Genomic DNA, 25,818 nt, shown 5'->3' with positions numbered 1-25,818 from the left:
CTGCACACAAACAGTAGAACTCCTACCAAGGAACTTATTCCCTTACTAATAGTGTTTTGCTTATTGTGGGATGATTTAGTGAGAATCAATGTGGTACACTGGTTCCAGTGCTGGACTGGCATTGTCAATGCGGTACAGTAGTTAGAAAGTTGAAGGGGCACTGGAACATGGAGGTTCTACCTTCTGTTCAGTGATGAAATTGCCTGGATGATCTTCGACAGGGCACTCATTCTTTCTGATCTGACAGGATTGTCATGAGAATAATATGTGCAAAAGTAGTGTCATGTGGAGAGACCTATTTGGCTTTTTCCATGCTGCTCTGTGTTTTCACCTGTATTGCTAATTCAACTATGATTTTACTAGCGGCCTTTTTTCCTCTACTGCTCTGTAATTTTATTGTGATCTTGCTCACTTGTTTGTGAGTTAGTTACCTTTTACTATTAAACCAGTACTTTACTGAGATAAATGGCATGCAGTATAAATAGCTGTGGGAGAATCCTCTGAGAAGTAGTTCCTTAATGAGCTCAAACGTAAGGGTATTTATAATGGCAAGATGGCGCTGGTGCCTGCTGTTGCCTTTTTATGCTTTCCTTTCGGATTTACTCTGTTTGCATTTTGTTTTGTGCTCAGTTTGGTTCTCTGGGGAGGACTAATTGTTCTTTTCTTTATTATCATCATCTCTGGCTCCATTTATTACCTGATCTTCCGACTGCCATCTATCTGTTCCTTAGTTCAATTTATTTTTCTGCTCTCTTCACCTTCAGTGAAGGCTCGCCTGTTCTCTCCACCTTCAGTGAGGCCTATCTAACAAGAAATAGCATTTCTGAGTGCAGAAATCACTGTGCTATACCTGCTTGTGCTGCAAACGAAATTTAATGTAGTAAGTATTTAAATCTTCTCTCTGTGTATGTCTCAGTGTGTGTCTGCAATCTTGCCAAATAAATCAGTTAACTCTGTTATTTATTAGCATGTCCCATTTTGTATCCAGTTCAACACTGTTTAGATAACCTTAATTTCATTTATTTTAAAGAAAATATTTGTATTCAGCTGGATATACTGTTTTTTTTTACTATTTTTAAAGGGTAAATTGGATGGATCAATCGAAAGAGATACTTGTCGGCAATTTAAGGGAGCCAATATACATTTTCATTCAAAAGATATGTCCTGAAATATATGTGTGAAATGCAAATTGCTTTCGAGATTTCTCAGTTTCAAAAATGATTTTGTATCTGGCATAAGGGGATGATATTCAAAAAGCTTAAGCCCAACATCCCTTTGTGAGCACTGAACTGGTCACATAATGTAGTTCTTGCAAACTGTAAGTGATGCTGTGATAAATTCAAGTATAACATTATCAGAGTTGTTTGCTGATTTTCCATTTCAGCATTTTATGTATAGTTTAAATATATATATTTAAGCTACAGTATACCACAGAAATGAGTACACCCCCTCACATTTCATAAATATTTTACTATATCTTTTCATGTGACAGCACTAAAGAAATGACACTTGGTACAATGTAAAGCAGTGAGTATACAGCTTGTATTAACAGTGTAAATGCGCTACCCCCTCAAAATAAAACAACTCACAGCCATTAATGTCTAAAGTGCTGGCAACAAAAGTGAGTACACCCCTAAGTGACAATGTCCAAATTGGGCCCAAATAGCAATTTTCCCTCCCTGCTGTCATGAGACCCGTTAGTGTCACAAGTCTCAGGTGTGAAGAGGCCAACAGAAAATGAGTAGGTGAGACATTTATCAAACCAAAAATAAAAGCTAGCTTTTGACCATATGAGTCTTAATCAGGATAAGCATTTCTGAATTGTGCATTCTGCAGTAAAACATGCAAGTTTCAAAAGTTGTGGCAGTTGTTGGCGCCAGCCTTGTTTCATAAATGTGTGTTCCAAAATGCAGGCTGCAAATTACTTTTAGGCATTTATATGCTTTTTTGCATCATCCACAATGCAGAGGTACTGAGCCTGATGAAGGCTTGTATTGGGTCAAAAGCTAACATTTTTAAAATTACTTTAGTAATTATTTAGTATAATCAACTCTTGCTTGTGTATGGATCACATGGCTTTGCTTGTTTTCTCATGATTTTGTTGTCCAGAAATATTTTGGAGCTTATCGCATTCATATTATCACTGGAACAAATTATTTTTGCAGTACTGTTTGCTTCCCTTTGACAGAGTTTGCTTCCCTTTGACAGTACAGTCATTTCCATATCCATTTCTGGCAGTTCTGCTACTTTACTTTTCATTTAACTATTGATAGAAGTACCTAGCTTCACAAATGGTACTTTCCATCCTGCTCAGTGGTCTCTCTCTCTTTTCGTCTATCCAGTGTTCAGTCTTTTCCTTGGCTCACCCTACTCTCTTTCCTTACCAAGCAAGATGGTTTCACCCCGTGTTCACAAGCCATATAGAGGGAATTCCATTCAGAGCTTCTTAAAGGCCCTGTGAAGGTCTGAATGCCTTTTCCTCTCTTTAACAAATTCTGTCACCTACTGACATGATATTGCAAGCTATTTGTGGAATCATGTCACTTTGAACATATAGCAACTCTATGAATTGGCAAACTCCAAAAGGCACTTCATTAATAGCCCCTGCAAATCAGATCTTGCAAACTGTATGTTACAGCTGCCTTTTCTGAATCAATCCATTTCATGTTCTGTTTTCCTTTCCTGATGTGTTCAACTCTTCCCATCATTACTGCATTTTTCAGTGAGTCATGTGTTATGATATGCCCAAAGTCTACAGTCAGATTATAATTAACTAAAATGAATTAATGAATTTTGAAAAGCAAATGACTTACAGATGACCACCCCAAGGGTACCTCAGTATCCTTGCCAAGTTTCAGGTGTACAGATTCCACAGTGTTGGAGTTATGGCAGAAACAGACAAATACAATCATTTTTGTTACTACAGGTTTGCAGTTTATCTTTGACCTTAAATCTCTAATCCAGAATATAAGACATGCAGAGGGCTATTGTAACTTGAAACCTAGGTGAGAAAAATGAATTAAGCTCTGCTGTTACTACAGTACCACCTTAGAGAAGTTCCTGTCCCTCATCAAACAGTGTGGAGCACACAGCAGAACCTCAGAAACAGATAATTAAATCAAAAGACTGATTTTCTATTATACAGTACATCCAATGATATAACACATTCCCATTGCACATGATTTCATAAAATGCTATTATATTCTCATACAAGAAACATGTAAATTCTCATTAAGAGTAAAATTAACAAAGATATGCATCTCAGATTTGTATACATTATGAAAAATGTTTTCTGAAGCCTTTCCTACCAAAGCAATTACATCTATTGGCAATGCAGTTATTGAAGAAAAGGACTAAAAGGATTCGTACAGAATCCATTATAACATTTCTGGAATGTTAATCTAGGTGCCACGCCTATTTAAGTGTCAAAGATATGAAAGCAGCAAAATAACATTTGTTTGATCATAACTCAGTGTAACCTGAGTATAGTTTTATATTACAAAGGTCTATCCTGATAACCTACATATGAAATCCAGTGTTTCATGGTAATAAGAACATATTCATAAATCAGTGAAAAATGTTCTGGTGTGTTAAAGATTAAAGCTTCACATCACTACAACATTCGTTGTTCTTGTTTTTGAGTAGACTACTTCTGGGTACCCAGTATGATGTAATGGATCAAGTGACAGACCAGGACACTGGAGACCAGGGTTTAGATCCCGATCTGACTATGAAAACTCACTGGGGGAGTAGAATTTGTAAAACCTTAAATATTTCATTTACCTTGAAAGGGTCACTATAAGTCAGTTATGATTTGACAGCACATAATTAACTAGACTAGTTCTAAATGCAACTGTACCTGTCTTAAAACGTTCACTAAAACCAAAACATAAAATGAGAAAGCTGAGTGGTAGTAAGAATTTAAAAAAAAAAAAAACAGTTTAACCTAAGTTTTGTCTTTGTCATAAATGGAAGATTTGAGAATGGAGCTACTTGGATAATGTACTTGTATCATCTACCAAACTAAGTTTTCAGTTAGTCAATTACACCTCATCTCAATATAATGAGAATATAAATATCCATCCTTAGAGGATTTTAAAACTGCAGGGCCAGAAGACCTGCAGTCTAAGATCGAATCCACACAACGGAGTGAGTCCCCATTGCTTGTCCCAGCTCCCGCCAACCTAGGGGTTCGAAAGCATGCAAAATGCAAAATGCGAGTAGATAAATAGGTACCACCATGGTGGGAAGGTAACTGTGTTCCGTGTCTAGTTGAGCTGGCCACTGGCCCTGCAGTTTTAAAATCCTCAGACAAATGCTAGCTCTATGGGTTGGAAACGGAGATGACCACTGCCCCTTAGAGTCAGACACGACTGGACAAATTGTCAAGGGGAACCTTTTCCTTTACCTAAATTTGAGTTTCATTTACCAACCACAGGCCTTTTTACAATGCTAGACTCTTTCTGGTCAGAATACCTAGGAGCAAAGTACTCTAGTCACAGAACTGCATGAGACAAAACTGTGCAAGAACCACTGAATATACTTAAAGAACTGTCATCTTTTTTGTTTTGAAAGTTTCCACCTCTAATTGTGAAGATTATTCTGCTTGTACTGTAGGAGGTTTTCCAGAGGCCAGTGATATAATAGCAGCACCAACTACAGATTACTATAATATTCAGTAATTTAAAGGCAAGATATGACTACCAAAGGGAATGTTGTCACAGCACGGTATTTCTCTATTTAGATGAAGGAAACACAAGGGAATTATGAAGGCCAGTTATTATCAACCATTTGCCAAACAGGTATCTCCCTATTAGTGAAATAAACAGCAAAGTGTAGTACAACTGCCTTTTGTATAACCAAGATGAGTACATAGTCTTCTCTTCAGTCACTATGCTTTCAGAGAGATCAATACACTAATGCACTCACTGAAAGCAGCATTTATCGTAATTGATCTGCAGTTGTTTAGGAAAGATGGAAAACAAGACTTTGATAAATTTTAAAAATGATGTAAGCAATTCAGCTCTTTCTGCAGCACTTAAACATAAAAATACAACCATACCTTTGCACTGTGAAAAATAATGTATGACCCTGTGCCTCACCACTATACCTAATGACGACCTAGATGAGGTGCTATGTGGAAAACAGTTACCATCTTTGATCCTATAATGATACAATAATTGCATTTTCCTATCCATGGTGTTAAGAGTGTTGTAGGTCACTCCCTCTTGATATTTTTTAGCTTATTTTAACTGTCATCAGCATTATGTCTGTATTATCAGCCTTAATAATTGTTGGCTTTTAAATCAGGATTAAAATGAACCTAGCAAATATTTCTGAAACAGATTATCAACTGTATACACCACCAGTTGAAAACATCAATTTACTACTAACTGCTCACTCTCAAGAACAGAAGAAATGACAGGAACCAAATCAGAAACTGAAAGGAGGCAGTTCAACAATGTTTTGTGCAAAATTCAATGCTTTTGCAAGAAGTTCTAGAGATTTCAATAAATGTAACATCTGAATTTTTTCTTCTAAATATAACCCCAGATTCTTTAGGTCCAATATAGAAACCTTCCGCTGCAGTTCCAAAGGCGTGCTTCAGCATGACAGCAAAAAAGTTCCCAAACAGGGTCGGTGCGAGGACACAGCCCTGTTTCACTCCGCTTCGGATGTCAAAGGGATCTGATGTTGAGCCGTCAAAAACTACAGTGCCCTTCATTTCCTCATGAAACGACCTGATGAGGTTAAGGAGTCGAGGATGACATTCAATCTTGAGAAATATTTTTAAAAGGCCATCTCTGTTAACCAAATCAAAGGCCTTTGTGAGATCTATGAAGGCCACAAAAAGTGGCTGTCGTTGTTCCCTACATTTCTCCTGCAACTGTCTGAGGGAGAATACCATGTCAGTGGTAGATCTGTTAGCTCGAAATCCACACTGTGATTCTGGATACACTCTGCTTGCAAGTCTCTTCAGTACAACACAGGCAAGCAGCTCCCCCACAACAATAAGAGAGATGCCACGGTAGTTATTGCAGTCGCCCCTGTCTCCTTTGTTTGTATACAATGTGATGATGTTTGCATCCTTCATGTCCTGTGGTACTCCACCTTCACTCCAGCAGAGACAAAAGACTTCATGCAGTTCAGTGGTGATGATCTCTTTATAGCACTTCAACAGGGATGTTATCCTTCCCAGGTACGTTGCCAGAGGAGAGGAAATCCAAGGCCACTTCTATTTCTGCTAAAGTTGGTTCGCTGTCCAACTCTTCCAAGACCGGCAGGCACTCAATGTTATGTAATGCCGCTTTGGTTACTACATTCTCTCTGGAATATAGCTCAGAGTACTGCTGCACCCAGCAGTCCATCTGCTGTGCTCGGTCTTGGATGATCACACCTGTAGCAGACTTCAAGGGAGCAGATTTCTTCTGTATTGGACATAAAGCCTGCTTGATACCCTCATACATTCCTTTGATGTTACCTGCGTCCGCTGCTATCTGTATCTGAGAGCAGAGCTGAAGCCAATAATTGTTGGAACATCTCCTGCAACCTGTTGGACTTGGCTACAAGCAGCTCAAAGAGCCTGGAAATTGTACCCACTAGGACAAACTTTGTGTGCTGCTAGAGTTCTCCTTTTATCCTCAGTGGCTGACATCAACTCCTCCAAATGGGCTTCAAACCAGTCTGCCGTCTTTTTGGTCTTCTTGCTAAATGTGGACAAGGCGGTGTTATAAACAATGTTCTTGAAATGTTCCCATTATTCAGGCACAGTTGCATCAGCCGGGCCTGGAAGGGTTTCCTCAAGCGCTTGGGCAAATTCCTCCACTTTTCTTTGATTGCGAGTCTTGCTGATATCAATACGTGGTCTTCCTTCCTTTTTCATGTGATACAATCACTTTGTTCGCAGTTTTACTCTACTACACACCAGGGAGTGATCAGTATCACAATCAGCACTCTGGTAACTGCATGTGATTGTAATAATAGGAAGGCTAGAACATCTAGTGAGGATCAAATCGAGCTGATGCCAATGCTTCAATCTTCGATGTCTCCAGCAAACTCTATGCTGAAGCTTCATATTAAAGAACGTGTTGCCGACACAAAGACCATAATAACAGCAAAAACTCCAGCAAGCGTTGGCCATTTTCGTTCATCTTCCCAATGCTAAAACGGCCTAGACAAGTGGGCCAAGAATTGTGATCAGCACCAACTCTAGAGTTAAAGTCTCCGAGAATTAACAGTGGCTCTCTCTCAGGGACTTTTTTGATAGTAGCTGCCAGATCGTTGTAGAATTTGTCTTTGACATCTGTTGTGGACGACAGTGTTGGTGCATATGCACTAACGAGGGTGACTGATCCCACTGATGACTGGAGCTGCACAGACAGGATTCTTTCACTTCCCACAGTAGGTGGAACAATAGATCTCAGCAGAGTATTTCTGACTGCAAACCCAACACCATATTCCCTGGTCTCACTCAACAGTTTTCCCTGCCAGAAGAATGAGAAGTTTTTTTCTTTGACAGATCCTGAGTCTAGCAATCTCATCTCTTGCAGGGCAACAATGTCCACCTGCAGTCTACTCAGTTCCATGTTGATGACAGCTGTCTTGCGCACGTCATCTATTTCCTGGAGATCATCAGAAAAGCCATCGTCAGAAAAGCTAGGGGTCACTGTCCGTACATTCCAGGTGCCCAGCTTTAGGGCAGAAGTTTTCTTACGATTGTTTCATGGTGCAGGGTTATTGATCTGCTTGTCAGCTTTCACTCTAAACCCCACACACCCCGTGAGGTTAACAGACCGTGGCGAGGTAGCACCTTACTGGCTGCGGACTGCCCAGCTTAAGGCAGACGATAGCTACCTAGTGAGGTGCAGTGACCTCTCCCACCATCAGAAGTAGCCCCTGGTGTCATGCTCTACGCCAAGTGAGCAAAGACTTATAACCGGTAACTGCTACTTCCCGTGTTGATTCGACACTGTCTGTGAAGCTGGAGTGTCCTCTCCAGACCACGAAGCCTGGGTAAAAATAGTATGGAGAATAGGCTGTTACCCAAGGAGCAAATCCCCCCTCTCCACGTTGCTGAAATAGTCCAATGGAAAGGCAAGAGCCAATACAACTGGTTCCAGCGACGTTGCAGGAGTTGCCAGAATGACACGAACTGCCACTGGGACTCTGGCTCCGGATTTTGCCTGAAGCCTTTTCCATCAGTGGATATAGCCGCAAGGCAGTGGAGGTTTGAAATTGGAGTTTTCCTTCTCCTAGATAGGGCTGCCTTCCAAGGCTGACAAGCCCCATGTACCCGGCCTGCTCTCTAATAGTGTGGAAGGATGATCTGACCCTTAAGATCCAACCCTAATCTCAGGTGTATGCAATACTAATTGGCTTTCCTATTTACCAGATTAGGGTCAAAAATAGAATTGGCTCTTTTAAAGCTGAAACCCTGCCCCCTCAGACCATGCAGCCAGAGAAAACAAAGGTCAGCCTAGAAAAAAACCTCACCAAAATGTCTACCCAAACATACCTGCCCTCCTGCCTCATTTTCTTCTTCAAGAAAAGACAGGATACCAAAGAAGCTCCAAAAGAAGAGGAGAAAATGCACAGCCTTATGTTTCATTTCTAAATCTCTGTATTATCACAGGAAGGACCATCTCAACTAAGCCAAAGAGACAGACAGCTCCAATTTTTGGATCCAAACAACGGATACAGTCTTTTACATAGCTAAATTAGCACTACATGCACCACATGTAAGTGACTGGTTGAGTCTAACCACAAAATTAACAGTTTCAGAATTAAACCTGAAAAATAGGTTAATAATATTAATATCAAGTTTAAACAACACTTTACATGTGAACAGTTCTTATAATTAGCAAACCATAGTAGGTGAAGAAATTAGGAGTTTGCTTGATTGCTATATGAAGTTAATACCATAGAATTTTGACAGTTTAAACTGGTATTATTTATTCTTAATCTAAAGAGAGTAGAAAGATTTAAAAAACAAATATAAACAGTATGTTTAACTACAGTCTCAAGGCTGCAGACAGAATCCACTTCATTCACTTTGGAGGCACTCACTTCAAGAAATATCCTGCCTTATTTAAAAGCAGTAAAATTAATTATCAAAAGAAACAAATTGTTTGTTAAATGCTTCAGTGACTTAAGTATGCCTCTCAAGGGCAAAAATACATTCTCTTAACAATGAGCAGAAGTGACTAAACTGGCTGAATTAAATGTAACATCATTGACATCCAAAATTCACCTATATAATGGCAACAGAGAAAATTGCTTCAACGAGTCAAGTATTAATAACTATTTGAGTCCTATAATATTATTGATGATGAGGACATGGCCCCTTTTTCCAATTAATGTACAGCTTTAAAAGCTTTAAGGGATTTTCAAATTGATTCTGTGCCTGTCCCCTGCAGAATCAAAGCACTTCCAGCTATATCCCGCACACTAGGACTCACTTAATCTTACTAAATATAAGAAAATAAATAAAAAGCATCAAAAAGGATCAAGTTCAGTCTCTTTGGCAGATTTCAAATCTCCAAATATCAGAAAACCCAGATTGGTTTTAGTCACTGTGAAAGCCAATGTCAAAGTAAGCCAACCTATGCTCATTTATTCAGATCCAAGTACCTGGAAGTTTGGTTTCAGTTAAATATAAATAAACAAGTCTGAATCATTAAAATTCATAGAAAAAAGTAAGAGAAACTGAAAGTAGAGAAGAAAGGGCTTCAGAAATGTTGTGTATACTCTCAGAGCATAGCTGTAATCCTTTAATGACAAATTTCAAGAATGGACCATCTCATATCTGCTCCAGGCCAGTCAAAATAATATTATTTTAGTAACATTTGAAAACAAAAATTTTCAAATGGCTCAGAAGACATTTACATTATATAACATTTGAATGAATTTGATGATAATTTACTATAACTGGTTGCATTCTGAGCTAACCTTCAACAACAGACGATACTGCAACAGAAGATACTGCAACTGAGTAGATATTCCTTGGAAGAGGAAGGAGAAGGAAGATAATGTCTACTAATTCTTGTTTATGTATTCCCTCAAGCAACTAATTCTCTTCCTCAGTGGAAGTATTCTACTGGCCGTCTTCATGTCACAAGAATTCTAGATCCAACTCAATTACAGCAACACAAACCTAAATGAGGATACAATACTAGCAATCAGAAATATTTTAAAAAGATGAACTCTACTGCAGCCCAAGTATTATGCATTCTGCACTCGGCAGTTTTCACACTCAGAAACACAACAGAAATATTTTAAACAATCTATAGCATTTAATTGACTAGTTTAAAAATTATTTTCATTAATGTCTAACTTAAACCTTCTGGTCATGGCTGTACTGCTTCACAGGCTAACAAAACAATTTTGTTAGCAGCAAAGCACATGTGTCACAGGTAGTTCTGTTTGCCTTCAGTAATTCATGCATAAGAATAGTTTACACCGTGTTAATATCCTCAAACCGCAATCCAAAGTAAGTCATTTGAAAATACAGGTATGACGAGACACTTTCGAAAGCACAAACATTAAGTTTAATAGCTGTTATATTGATTTTCTATATATGAGTACACATATAAAACTGTGCACATGATGTTGCATTAAACCAAACCAATAACAATCAGGAGAATTCTTTTGTGCAAGATTAAGTAGTTCAAAATATCTGTGAATACACACCAACATTATTAAATTTATGCTTTAACAAACTTTGCAGTAGGACACAAAAAGTATCAATTAAAGATAAAAACTGCTTATATATAAGATATATTTCCCAAAGATTTTACTGATTTACATTGTTAGTTACCAGGTTTTACTACCTAGTATTTTGAGATGTTTCTGCATAAATGGTGTACAGTACAGTACACAGAATTAAGATTTACTATTCAAATATACACTTTGCTATATTATTAAGAGGGGAAACAGTTTTGAATTAATCTAAGTTGCTCAGGCTATAAGACAGCCTGACAGTAATTAAACCTGTTTCCTCTACTGTTAATCTAATATGATTAAATTTCTTCCCCATTGTAAGTTTTTAAAGACATTACACCAGAAATGCTACCTGTACTACTAAGTGAATCACCTAAATTGTTTTCACACCAACATGTAATAACTATATACTCTAGAACAAGTAAATGTTTTCTTCTATTTTATTCTCCTTAAAACAAGACATTAATTTTACACAAAGTCTGAAACAAAAAATAATGCAACTTCAAATATCTTTTAAAAATTATAAGCCATAATTCTTTAAATGTTTCATTGCCACATTACATTCATGTCTATTAAGAACACTGACAATCATTAAAGTAACTAAGGTCCAACTCCAGGTACTGCAGCCTTGTTTTCTTTTCTTTTCTTTTCTTTTCTTTTTATTTATTTATTTATTTATTTATTTATTCATTCATTCATTCATTCATTCGTTTGTTTATTTATTTATGTATTTACTTGCTTGCTTACTATCCCGCCTATCTAGTTTTATGACCACTCTTCTCATAACAGAAAGATAATGTTATCAATTTCACAGTATTATAAACTTCTCCGAGTAAGGAATTAGGCTTGTTTCTTACCTGTAACCCCCTCCTTCGCAGAATGCTTGAGTCATCCATATTTTAACTCCTTGTTACTCTAAAATCTTCCAGTACTATCCTGATGTTCGCTTGTGCTATTTTCCCCCTTTTCCAATGTTACCTTCTTGACAATTTTTTTAAAGGAGCTTCTATCATAAACAGCAGCAGTCAATGTCTGTCATCAGTTATATATTTTTAAATTCTGCATCTTTATTGCCACTGTCACAACGTATTTGAATAGCCACAACAAATAGAAATCCAGATTTTAGTACCAAGATGTTTTTGTTTGCACACACATTTGTGTACTGGTTAAAAACCTAGCAATGAAAACATGAACAAAATCCCAAAAGCAATCAATTCATATTTTCTTCTTACTTCAGTCAAACTGATCAGCCATACTGGCTCATTAAATTACAACTACATTTATCTTGCAATAACCTCCAAAACCAGAAATTTTATTAACTTGAAAAAGCACAGCCATGATCCATTTTTGTTCAAAGCTCTTTATCCGTTTGGAAAAATGTAAAAATCCAACAGTTATAAGGAGATATCTTTATGTTCAACACACAGAATTCCTTTATCCTCTGTACAGACAAAGCAGATGTCAGAGTCTTCAGATAACAGTAGCATATTCTTTTGTTTTTACTGTCTGAGGTACGCTGAGCTCCTTCTCCTTCCTTGAATGTGTTGAAGCGTGATCATTCTTCTTTTAGTTTTGTGTTGAGAGCTAACTACTCCTTTTATATGAGGGATCCGGAACACATGTTTGCCCTTCAGAATACATAAGAATACGTTCATTGGCAAAGCTATTAATCACTGGTAGAGCTATCCCAAAGAAGCCCTTCTATTTGATATTGGTTAAGTGATATGCATATTTCTACAGATGTTTTTCAACTCTGCATTGTGCCTTCTCCCTACCACCACTATTATTAAAACGCAACTTTAGAAAACACAGCCCCAAAATTTTCCTCCTTCTATATATACAATTAAAATCTAATTTTATAATAAAAAACATGTTTTTAAAACTCCTACAATACAACCTTTTGAAGAAGAAACTTGGAAATAAAACAAAACTCAGAAGATACAAAGTAAAGAAGACTTTTTTTAAAATTCAGCTTCATTCTCCATAGTGGAATGCAAACTTAACAAATAAATATTGTGGGTGAAGCCATTAAAAACCCCACAATAATCTTACACAGAACTTTGAGGGAAACAATTCCACCACTTGCTTAAATCATACAAATGAAAACCAAAAAAGTCTTATTTCCTTTTTCCCTCCTCTAGTAGAAATGTAACAAAAAGCATCAGATATCACATATAAATCTAGCACTTTCAAATCATTTTAATCAAATTACCCCACCTTTTAAAAAGCGACAAGAATTCCAGTCTCCATGTATTGCTAATCTTCACAAAGCACTTTTTTTGCTATAAACACAGCTGTCACCAAAGATTGTATATATCAGAAATGGTTTGGTGATGCTTAAAAGGGTGGATATCTACATATTTCACCCAGTATCTTTACCACTATAGAGTGCCCCCTCCTCAAAATGAAAAAAGCCTAGTTCTGTTCACTAGCAACCACCTCAATCTCAATGGAACCTCTACAGTCTCCTTTTGGTAAGGTGCTAATAAACCCTCAGCTTGCCAGAATCTCTTTCCATCTGCCGTTTTAAACAAGTGAATGCTAAATTAGGTCTACAGATTCTTTGTGAGCCACCCTACAGAGCAACTAACTGCAAGCAGGCTGATCAGGCAGCTTATTTGCATAAAGCACCATACAATGCAGAACCAGAGCACTACAGAAAGCAAGTCTATCTGCCCCTTGATTTTAAAGCAACAGTATCTTCCTGTCCCCGAAGAAGCCAATAGAGAGAATAGGAGTATGTTTTGCTCTACATGTACTGTACTATCTCACTACATAGTTCTTAGCATAAAGGACAATGAAAAGTGCTGGGAATGAAGTATAACCTTATATTAAATTATTACCTCTTGTAATATATTATTGTTTGTTCATTAAACAAGTATGAGTTCCCAACTTCCTCCAAATATAATTTCTTATTCCTCATAGTCTATTTAGGAATTTCTGACATTTCTTTTACAAATTAAATAACTGTTTTCACTGAAAGATTCAATTGTAAAACAAATCACAGCATGATCTAATTATTATTAGCCAGGTAAAGCACTGCCTACCTATATTCAGAGATTTCCTATGGCACTCAAAGAAGATTTTAGTGAAAAGTCTTCATGACTAGCCATGAATATGTGATTTGATTTAAATCCTAGGTAGTACATTTCTGCTACAAACCCTACTGTTCCAACGCTGGTCAAACTTCAAAGATCATCATCACTGTCATTGGTTTATATTCCAGAAAGGCTAAAGAAATAATACACAGTACAAAAACTAAATTATATGCATAGTTTTCACAGCTACTCTGTTAAGAAGTTTGGGTGCTGCATAGTTAAAAATAAGTGTATAACTCCTTAATTTTATCAAGACAAAAATCTCACTCTGTCTGCCTTCTCTAAATCCCAAAGGATGTATTTCCAGCTTCTGAAAATAAAAAACTTAATTATAACTAACAATATACCTGGTTTGTTCTTCAAAATATGAAATCACTGAATAATGGTATAATAATTATCATGTGCCATCAAGTCAATTCTGACTTATAGCGAACCTCTTTCCAGGTTACAGCCGTGGATGCCAACCTGAGATATGCGCATCCCCAAGAGTACAAAGCCAGACATTTAGGTGTAGGTGAAAAAAATTGAATAATGGTAGGAAAAGACATGAACATCAACTATGCAGGTAGCATATTTATATTTTGAGCAGTGAGAAACCCCTCCTTCTCTCTCCATCCACCATATGAAAGCCAAGTCAATTGGCTTTTTGTTCCACCACCAACCCTGGGGCTTGTGCTGTCTGCTCTTTTTCTATTCATGGCAGTCTGTACAAGGCAAGATTCCTTATGGATTTTAACCTCTTTGCTGGCATGCTCATGCATGCTACCAGAGGCAATGAGGAAGTGGCCTGAAGACAAGAAGGTGGGGAGTCCCCCCTAGCCCTGACTCCTTTTCATCAACTCCTGTTTGCTTTGCTTTTCCCTCAGCCATCTTTTTCCTTGATGCATCTGTGTCACGCGCCATCACAACAAAGCAACTCCTGGGGTAACTGCCTTTTCGGTTCTCCCATTTCCCCATGTTCCCATTTTCAACCTGGCACACTACATGACCTCCATCATATTGCTGAAGGAGCAAAGAAGTAAGTGACTCAGGTAGGATGGGGACAAACTACAGTATCTATTTTCAACTCAAGGAGGTTTGGAAAAAACGATTGTAGCTCCTGACCAAGTGCAGAATGGGTGAGAGTGTAATACTGGAAAAGAGACACTGGGGGTGCAAAGTGCTGTCAAGACCCACAGCCAACCTCGCTATAATTTTATTCTGTTAGCAGCATGATGTCTTGGGAGTTTATAGTAAAAGCTGGCTCATCTACAGCATTTTTAAAATTAAAATAAACATACTGTTCTTAACATTTGGGTTTTGCTTGTTAGGACAGCTGAAAGTTAGCCTTATTTTTATATCTGTATATATATTCATTTGAGAGCAACCTTGTTAAATTTGCTGGCACAACATCCATTGATGGACAGTAGTTTAGGCTACCTTAAAAGCCAACTAGCTGGTTGGATACCTCAGTGGTTTAGGTACCTGGCTGTGGAACCAGAGGCTGGGAGTTTGATTCTCCATGTGCCTTTTGCAAGTAAAGCCAACCTGTTTGGCTATGGGCAAGCAACACAGTCCTAGATCACCCACAGAAAAAGGGAATGGTAAATCACTTCTGAACACTCTCTACTTGGAAAACCCTGAAAAACTTGATGGCGTAGTCATAGTAGTAGTAGATGAAAAACAAGCAGCAGCAGCATTGGTATTACAGTGGTGCCTTAACTTACGAACGTCCCAACCTAGGAACATTTCGCGTTATGAACAACTCCGCAAAATTTTGCTTTGACTTGCAAGCGGAGCTTTGACTTATGAACAAAAAAAAAACGCGGGGAAGGCGGGAAATTTGAACTTTCAGTTAACCATTGGCCAGTGAAGAGGCTGCCTGATTGCTACCTCGCTCACCCCAGCAGTTAGAGTGTGTGGATATGGAGAGACTTCAGACTGCCTACTGCCTGGTACTGTACTATACAGACTTTTTTTTTGCTTATTTTATTTTATTTTATTGGATTTTTGACTTTCTTTTTTAAAACAGAGAGAGTGCCTGTTCTGGGTGAGTACACTGTATTTACTGTACAGGGGGTTTGCAGCTTGGGGTTGGGCTAGGTGGGGGTTATGTTTCTGTGCTGGCTGTTGGTTTTAAAATCAGAAAGCTGTTTGCAAAGGTCTGTCTGGCTGTTGGCCTCTAAAATGCACTTTATTCTTTTGGTTTTAAAATCAGAAAACTGTCTGAAAAGGTCTATCTGGCTGCTGGCCTCTAAAATGGATTTTAGTCTTTCGGATGCTTGGTTTAAAATGTGTGTGTTTAGCATGTGTGGGTTTAAAATGTGTTTTAGACTCCAAACTCTCTCTCCCATTGTCTTCTCTCTCTCTGTCTTCTCTCTTTTTGTGCTTAAAAGCACAAGCCTTTGTCTGAGGGGTCTGTGTGCCCCAGTGACGACCTTCTTTCTTTCCTCTTTCCCCCACTGTTCCCTCCCTTCCTCCTTTCTTGCCCCTTTTTTAACCTAAGTTCATCTTAGGCTAAAAGAAGAAAAATTCTCCCCCTAATGGTAGAGGACGAATTAACCGGTTTTGCATTAGTTCCTATGGGAACTAATGCTTCGACTTACAAACCATGCCTCAACATAAGAACAAAAAACAGCCGGAACGGATTTCTCTGGTTTCAATGCATTCCTATGGGAAATGCTGATTTGACTTACGAACATCTTCTAGGACGGATTAAGTTCATAAATCAAGGCACCACTGTATTACCAGTTCCACTCTCCCATTGAGTTTCCATGGCTAAATGGGGATTCAAAACCTTGTCACCAGAGTCCTAGTCCATCACTTGATCCACTATATCATATATGATACATGACATTAAAAAGTACTTCACAACCACATAATTCTCATTTGCTGGCCTTTGAACTATGGTGAGATACTGTATTTTTCCGTGTATAAGACACCCCCATGTATAAGACGCCTCCCCAATTTTCTAACCCAAAATTAAGAAATCAAAGTGGAGCTTAGCAAATGTAGGGTAAAAAGGATCAAAGTGCTGCAGGATGGCTTTGATCCCTGCTTTCTCCCTTTGTGCTCAGCCCCGCATGGCTTAGCAAAAGGAGGGGAAAAGTGATCAAAGCAATTCCACGACTGCACAGTCATTTTGATCCCTTTCCCCCTTATACAGCCACGGGATTGCTTTGATCCTTCCCCCTCCTTTTGCTAAGCCCCATGGAACTTAGCAAGCAGAGAGGAAAGCAGGGATCAAAGCGATGCTGCAGCACTTTGATCCCTGCTTTCCTTTTGCTCAGGCTTAGCCAGTGGAGGGGAAAGCAGGGATCAAAGCCCTGAAGGATCACTTTGATCCCTGCTTTCCCCCACTTGTTTTTTCTCCTCAGCTTACTTCCGTGTATAAGACAACCCTCAAATTTTAGTCTAAAGATTTTAGACAAAAGTATAGTCTTATACACTGAAAAATACAGTATTTTCAGTCACACAAGGTGCTCCCCTATCCAAAATTTACCAAATTCTTCAGCCCATTCACAACAGACTGGATTACAGTGGGGACAAAGAAAATGACAAAAGCAGGTGAATTTTTGAGTCAGAATGGACATTGCAGAGCTGCATGTAATAGAGAGAAACAGAAAATCACAAAATCAACCTGGTCAAGGGTCTCACAGTCTAAAGAAAAGTCCTAAAACAAGAGGCTGCAAAACTTACAGAACCAGCTTCAAATATTATAAACAGAGATTTAATTGTCTTTCTCTATCTCTTGCAGACAAAATCCATCTGACTACTGACAAAGAGCCAAGAGTAAACTCTTCAGACTACCAAGACCCTGAAGCCTTAATATCAAGACAAGATGATTTTTTTTTTAATTTTTTGTGTCTTCCACAATTCCAGCTCTAGAATGACCAGCTGATGAAGAGTCAGGATTTGAAAGCTTGAGAAGTGGGTCTTTACCATGGAAGATAATGCAAACATACTCATTTTAAAAAAGCATCAATCCACAGGATTCTTCCTCTGTTTCCAAAAAGAGACTAGAAATGTAAGAATTTGCAGGGGTTTTCTCTTTGCCCCATGTGGAGGCCCCTGTGATCCCTGTTGGTCTCACATCCACATACTAACCAGAACTAGTCTCCTTCAGCCTCAAAAACAGTTGAGAACCAGTGTGGTCATGATGTTGTGGTTGGTGGATTGTTCAATTACTGAACAATCCACCACAACCAAAGAACAGTCCAACAAGGTAACTAGAGATGGGTGATTTCTTCAACATTGCAGATCTTCAAGAGAAAGTTAGAGAACCATCTCACAAATATAACTTGCATAGATGGTTGGATTTGATTGCTTTAAAGGCCTCTTCCAACTTCCAATATCTACTTCTGCTAGCAAAAGGAAACATTCTATTTAACTGACAAGGCATTATAAGACAGTATATAAGCTCAAATATCTAGGCTCTCATAATTTAAAATGTGACATATTATTTCTTAAAGGTACACAATGCAGGCTATTGCTGTGGAATAACTGCTCATTGCCAATTTAAATTTTCGTTTGCTTCATAATGACCTAGAAATCAGCATTATCCTAACCAAAAGCCAATTAGAGAATGGTCTTCTTTCTTTCTTTTTCTTTCTTATAGAATACTAATTAAATGTCTCTGGTACTGAAGAGTAAAGCGACTCATAGATGCACTGTCTGGTTTTTCCACAATTAGAATCCAAAATCTTCTACATAAAAGTCACAAAAGAATGGATCCTGACTCGTGCTCAGTCACACTGATCCCACTGGGAAAAGGAGAGAGGGTAACCGTTTTGCCAATACCTTCTTCCCCAACAGTTTCCCATGCAATCTGAAAAGTTACTTCTAAACCAGAATGGAAGATGGCTACTATGGAGTCCAGGTGGAAGACAAACTGAAGGGAAATTTCACATTGTCCCCTTCAATTAACAGGAAGTCTCTCTCACATTTTGAATCCTTCCATTTAAGTATCCTTCCATTTACAGAAATAAACTTTGAATCCAATCAATACAATTTCGCCCTCAATTCAAATTCATGTATTGGCCAGAAACCTAAATGTAACAGTGGAGTGTAACTGTTTCACAGGTTGAATACTGTGCCATTTTCAAGAAATCTCCAGCCTTCACTTATAAAATACCCTCTTGTGGAACTGTAATATTTCAGCAACTGTGTGCACAATGGGGCAACTGTGCATGTGGAAAAAGAGCAACAGAATTCAAGCCATCAACTAAAATTAAATGAGATTATGATTACTGCAGATGGAGACAGCAGCCACGAAATTAAAAGACGCCTGCTTCTTGGGAGGAAAGCGATGACAAATCTTGACAGCATCTTAAAAAGCAGAGACATCACCTTGTCAACAAAAGTCCAAATAGTCAAAGCTATGGTTTTTCCTGTCGTGAGGTATGGAAGTGAGAGCTGGACCATAAAGAAAGCTGACCGCCGAAGAATTGATGCCTTTGAATTGTGGTGCTGGAGGAGACTCTTGAGAATCCCCTGGACTGCAAGGAGAACAAGCCTATCCATTCTAAAGGAAATCAACCCTGAGTGCTCACTGGAAGGACAGATCCTGAAGCTGAGGCTCCAGTACTTTGGCCATCTCATGAGAAGAGAAGACTCCTTGGAAAAAACCTTGATGTTGGGAAAGTGTGACGGCAAGAGGAGAAGGGAACGACCGAGGATGAGATGGCTGGACAGTGTCTGAGAAGCAACCAACATGAATTTGACACAACTCCGGGAGGCAGTGGAAGATAGGAGGGCCTGACGTGCTCTGGTCCATGGGATCACGAAGAGTCGGACACGACTAAACAACGACGATTGCAATTACATCACTAGCCGGTCATTATTGCAAACATATGAAGATGGCTGTTTATTCAGCCCCATTAAGCATAATAGCAAGGAGTTGAAAGCCTGCTTTGTATCATGCCATCTTCATCCTACCTAATAAACTCTACAATGGGTAGGAATTAACCAGCATCTAATGAAGAGGATTCCCCCACCACCACAATATCACCTGGAATCCTGTTGAATGGAGATGGCAAAATCTTACACATAAGAAATGAAGTGCTCCACCACTGAGTGAAAGTTTCAGTAAGAGATTTTAATTTATATCCTCTTTTGCAACTCTTATTAACAGGGGCCACCTTCTATGCCAGCTCTGAGAAACAGACTAGAGGGACCACCTTGTTTAAGAGTCAATCTGTCCCTTGATAGTCTTAAAAGCAAAGGAAACATAAAGGTGCAAACCTGTATGCTAGAGTGGTCCTGAGTTGACTAGATAGGCGGGATATAAATAAAATAAAATAAATAAATAAATAAAGAGGTGGGTACAACTTAGAAGTCTGAAAGGACAGATGCTGAACATCTCCACCCTCTGGAAAAAGCAGCTTCTCTCATACCAGCGATTTCCTCTCCAATCTCAAAGATATGGGTGGTGTGAGAGAAAGAACAATTGTGAAGTCAGTTCAACACACCTTTAAGCCCACTTTCCTCTGATTAAATTATACCTCTGCTGAAGTTTTACAAGAAGCTGACACAAACCACCATCTAAACAGATGGATCATGTTGCATTCTAAGTACAACCCATCAGCAAGTCAAAGCCCAAACCCACCCTCTACCTGCTCTGCAGTCAACCAATTTCCCACTGTGCCATTCAGAAGCATTAAGAAAAAACATGGAACTTGATTAGCCACATGTTCATTTGCATCCTGTTCTCCTTCCATTTTAATCTCCCAGAAGCAGCTCTGAGTGTGGGTTAATAAGCACTGCCAAAGAGCTGGGCAGCAAATATAAAGGGTAGAGGATAAACAAGTAGACAAAGGTGTCTGGTAGACCCAGTAGTGATAATTATTGACCAAATGTTGGCCCATATCAATCAAATCCCCATGCTAAACCACCAAATAAAAAGGGAAACCCTGCTTTATGTGCATTTTCATTGGTTGTAGCTTTACAAATTATGCAGCGGATGGATAAAGTGGATAGAGGGAAGCTCTTTTCCCTCTCACGCAATACCAGAACCAGAGGACATCCACTCAAATTGAGTGTTGAGAGAGTGAGAATAAACAAAAGAAAATATTTATTTACCCAGCATGTTGTTAGTCTGTGGAAATCCTTGCCATAGGATGTGGTGATGGCATCTGGCCTAGATGCCTTTTTGGACATATTTTTGGAGGAAAAGTCCATTGCAGATTACAAGCCATGACGGGAATGTATAATCTCCAGGCTTAAAAGGAACGTACTTCAAAATGCCAGATGCAGGGTAGTGGTATCAGGAGACAGGTATATAGTTGTCTCATATGCTCCCAGAGGCGTCTGGTGAGGCCACGGTGAGGGAAGCTGGACTAGATGGGCCCTTGGCCTCATCCAGCAGGGCTCTTCTTATGTTCTAGTGAAGTCTATGTAGAGACAATTTATAGAAATTTCCAAAGAACCAGCCATGTTACTGTGTCTCAACATGCCGGGAAAAGGAAAAGGGAAAAAGGAAAAGAAAAAAGAAAAAAAAACACTGTAGTACTTTAAAGATTAATAATTTTATTTCAATGTGAGCTTTCATGGATCAGTGTCCACTTCTTCAGACACTGGAATGCAAGTATATGAACAGTGTATTTATATATATACCCCATAACCAGGTGTAGATACATAGACAAAATGATCATGGTTCATTAACACAAAGATGGGACTTTCAAGTTCTTAAGTACTTCAGTTAGCAGGTCCTAGCCAGAGCAATAGCTGTAGGCCAGGAGAACTTGGTTAGCATATACTGTATAGGAGATATTTCTGACACAGAATTTGTCAAGGGAGTCAACCGTTTCATGTCTATAAGATTATCGCCGAAAAATGGGTTATTAGTATACACAGTGTATTAAAATGCCTTCAGCTCTACTTAGGTCCTTAGAGATCCCCTGGAACTTGTTAATATAGCCAATTTCTGCTGTCTCCAAATCTAGCAGCCTCCATAGAGATCAGCCAACATCCAGATAATTTAGTTGATGATAAATAAACACCCAGAGTAATGGGTGTCACTAAGTGGAGATGTATACAAGTTAAAAATAAATCAATAAATAGATGAATAAATAAATAATGTACTTAAGAAAGGACTTCAAATTTTCCATTTTAAAATACAGGATGTTCATATACTGAAATAAGACTCTTAATGGAGTGCTTTACTGTTGCAAGGAAAGATTCCCCACTTCTGCCAAGGTTACATAAACATGCCAACCAGTACAGAAAGGAAGAATTTACTAGCAATGTGTCCTAAATAAATAAATACATAAAGCAAAGACATCCTTCCAAAATGTCAACAAGAATAACATTTGTCTTTGGGGAGTTTTAAAAATATTTCTAGTTCTCACTCAGACAAAATTGAGAAAATGCAACAATTCATATTTAAAATCTTAAAAATTTAAACCAGTCTTTTACTCATGTTTATTTCCACCAGAATGTAGCTAGCAGGAGAAAGATTTGTTCACCACAGCTGTTTTAAAGACTCTGTTGGCAAGACAAGATTTGTGACAAATCCCAGCATGCTATAACATACCCAATTACCTTAATAATTTATGCAAATGAACTGGGGTCTTCAGCTTACTACAGGCTGCCAACATATCTCTCATATTGTGACTCATACAATATATATTTCATTTACTAATTAAGTCCTAGCAAGCAAAAATATTGCTTTCTAAACCATGTATAAAGAAATAAATTGTATCTTCACATTTTCAGTTTTATAGTTTACCCCATACCAAAATAATAATACACTTCAATTCACTGGAACAGACACACTGCCTATATAGCAGCTTTCCAAATATGGTACTCCAAGAGTAAGCCATTGCAGTGACAACTCAAATTTCTCAGTGAATGAGAATTTCAATAGGAATTATTACAACAAATACTGTATACAGTACGTCTGGCAAAAGAGAATGTAACCAGCACCATGATCTGCAACACTGATGCAAAACATTAAAACTTTTCAATTCCCAGGTACCAAGAGGGGGGGAAATCCTAGAATTAGAAAAAAGCAACAACAATACTGAATACTTATTGTAAAGCACCGGACTCAATCAAGTATTACTTATGGGAAGAAGGGAATTCCAGCTTTCTTACTGGTAGATCAATGGAAATTAACAGTTTCTAGTCTGTATCCAATTATTTCATTGTGTAAGTGCACAGTCCAAGGTGCTAGCAGCTGTGCATTTAATCACCTTTGCTCATGAGAGGGCACAACCACATGTGTAACAGTGTCATCCAGCGTGATCATGCTGATGCAGATTCTGACTCCGTTGGGCTTACAGTATGTTAAAGATAGGCCAATATATTAACTTCCAAAATTTTTAAAGTGCAAGTGTTGTCATTTTGGCCTCTGCATATTCCTAAAGCAACAATTTATTCAAAACTATTAGCATAAATAACCTGACACAAGATATGCTTTCTTTTATTACTACTATTCAATGATGTACTAATGCTTGTTTGACATCTGCAGTATCAGTGCTATTAATATCCATAACATAAACCCTGAATAACTGTGAAGAGGAAAGTTAATAAAACTATAAAATATTCACTTTTTCAAGAATATGCTACATATTACTCCTCCACAATTATTTATTAGGATTTTTTGTTGTTATTTAGTCATAAAGTCATGTCCAAGGCTTCATGACCCCATGGACCAAGGATGCTTAAAGGTAAATGATGGCTTTAATGTTGTTGCTGTTGCTGATATATTTGAAAGCTTCTTGGCAATGTTTCGGTAAAAGACAAAACATTTATACCGGTTGAAAAGCAATAATGCAGATAGTTACTAAATTGGCAAAGTACTTTCATTTTTTTTCTAATATTGATCTTTGTGTATCTTAAGAGCTAGTCGAAAAGGCTGAGAATTTCTGATCAAGGCTCAATAATTGGAAAGATCCAAAGATCTCTCCTCTCAGAGAGATGCTTCATCAACTTCAATGGGACTTGCTCCTAGGTAAAACTGTACAGAACTGCAGCTCTCAGTGGTAGACTTTTTCATTGCTTACTATGAAATTTTTAAAGGATCTGAAAATTCATGACATTCTATAGAAGCAATGAAAAAGTAAGATCAGTAAAAGATCAGTAACAGAAACGGCTACATTTTATACACTACACATTTGGTTGCCATCAGTTAAAGAGGCATTTCACTAGTTATCCTAAAAGACTGAAGGAACTGAGCACTGAGTGTTCTTGGTGATGGCAGCATAATTTTATAATGCCATCCCCTTGAGCCATTTGCCTGGTGCCTTCTCTGATGAGAATAGTACAGAGCATTTCCCATGCTTTTTAGACTGTTCTGTTCTCATTCTGCCATTGATATTAGGTCGCTTCTTTCAGATGAAAACTCTTTCATTATTATATTTTATTAATTCCATAAGCTGCCTGCAAAGATATCTAATCGAAAGGCTGAAAAAGTGTCCAGGTTTTTTTAACTGATTTCACCTTACCAAGTACTACAATAAATATAGCAGAACATTCAATAAGAAACACTTTTAAGAATAAACAGTGCTTTCTAACTAGCATACTTAATATCCAAGTATTCAATTCCATATCAAAATTCAGATATGAGAACAGAAAAATGAAAATGCATTTAAGCCTAGCTACAGCTTGATCACTTATAGGGCTTGAAAAATGCACTCATCCACCGTGAGGAGTGAAAAATGCTGCTCACAAGTCACAGCTCCCTTTCTGCCTGCCTCCTTCCCCTCCACCTCTCTCTCTCTCTCTCTCTCTCTCTCTCTCTCTAATCCTGCAGTCCTCCCCTCCCCACTCCCATTGCAAAAGGAAAACTGCCCTCTTTTCGCGAAAAGAGAGTTTGAGTGGTACATAGAGATATAGCTCTGCAGGAGAATGTAGAGTAGTCCCTTGCTGGAGAACATGGAGAATCCCTGCTCCCAATTTCAACTGAACAAGGACACATCCTGGGGTGGGAGAGAACCGTAGCTCCTTAAGAAGCCAGGCACTTTTGCTTTCAGTTTTATTTTTGCTGGAGATATTCAAAGGAAAGGCATTCAGAATACAAGCTTGATGATCCCACAGGCATACAGGTAATAAAGCAACCCAAGTCTGAGGGTATAAATCAGTGATTCCCAATCCCCCCAAAAATTGCAAGGCTATAGTCTGGTGAAATTTTTGACTGACTGGTGAGACATTCTAAAAATTGTTCAAGCCCTGCTAATATATAAAAATCTATTGCACAACATGGAGTTTAAAAGACCAGAAGAGGCCAAATTAGAAAGAGGTAAAACAGTAATCTCAATTGAAGGACCAAACTGACAACTCTTTTGATAATACATACAGGACAAAATAAGAAAACTAACATCCAAAGTTATATTTGCACAAAGCAGTAGTCAGGGTACAAAGTATATTCACCAAACCATTCAGGGTAATAGACTAACATAAAGAAGTTGTCAGCCACTAGACTGCCACTCCAAAATTTTTAGAGGGAACCTGGAACAATATTCTTCCCTATATCTGAAAGATAAAAAAATAGACATTGTGACACTTGCCACCTAGCTTTGGTTGACCCACCCTTTCCCCATCCATTCCTAGAATGCTGCCTTCTTCTGGCCCCCAAATGTTTTCCCAAGTTGGAGTGTGTCCCCTTGGGCTGTAAAAAAGATTCCACACTCAGATTCAGACTAATCTAATTCTATTGAAGCACACTGAAAGCATCACAATACTTTGAGTTAGGCAATTAGTGTCACTAAAAATGAAAGGACTTCATTCTAAGTAGAAATACATAGTTTGCAAAATTACAAAACTGGAATGAAATAACAGCTATTTGGTCTATGTATTTGGAGACTTTGGGAAAGGGATGTTGGAAGAGTTTAGTAAGCATACTTTACATTAATTATGTGTAAGTTGAATGCCAGGAATGGCTAGATCTTCATTAACATTTAAACCTAAATATACTTGCCAGTAAGTGAATCCCACAGAACTCAGTTTTTGAGTAGACACAGAAAGAAGTGGGATCTAAGCAATTGTTCATTGAAACAACAAAGATAATCTTAGCTTTTCC

The 25,818-nt window shown here is 38.2% G+C and overlaps 1 protein-coding gene and 2 long non-coding RNA genes across 11 annotated transcripts in view; 1 reads left to right on the top strand and 2 right to left on the bottom strand.

Annotated features, from left to right (window-relative positions):
- Nucleotides 1–25,818, bottom strand: part of MAST2 (microtubule associated serine/threonine kinase 2) — a 234,073-nt gene that overhangs the window by 171,367 nt on the left and 36,888 nt on the right. The window lies entirely within an intron of this gene.
- LOC144589034 (uncharacterized) lies at nt 762–17,730 on the top strand. Its single transcript, XR_013544891.1, has 2 exons — nt 762–880; nt 17,554–17,730. It is a non-coding gene; the product is annotated as an uncharacterized LOC144589034 (long non-coding RNA).
- On the bottom strand, nt 11,874–13,307 carry LOC144589035 (uncharacterized). Its single transcript, XR_013544892.1, has 2 exons — nt 12,937–13,307; nt 11,874–12,347 (listed from the first exon to the last, which is right to left on the bottom strand). It is a non-coding gene; the product is annotated as an uncharacterized LOC144589035 (long non-coding RNA).

Source organism: Pogona vitticeps, chromosome 4 (assembly GCF_051106095.1).
Source record: "Pogona vitticeps strain Pit_001003342236 chromosome 4, PviZW2.1, whole genome shotgun sequence".
In the NCBI taxonomy this organism is placed as follows: domain Eukaryota; kingdom Metazoa; phylum Chordata; class Lepidosauria; order Squamata; family Agamidae; genus Pogona; species Pogona vitticeps.
This window is presented reverse-complemented; position numbering and strand designations above follow the sequence as displayed.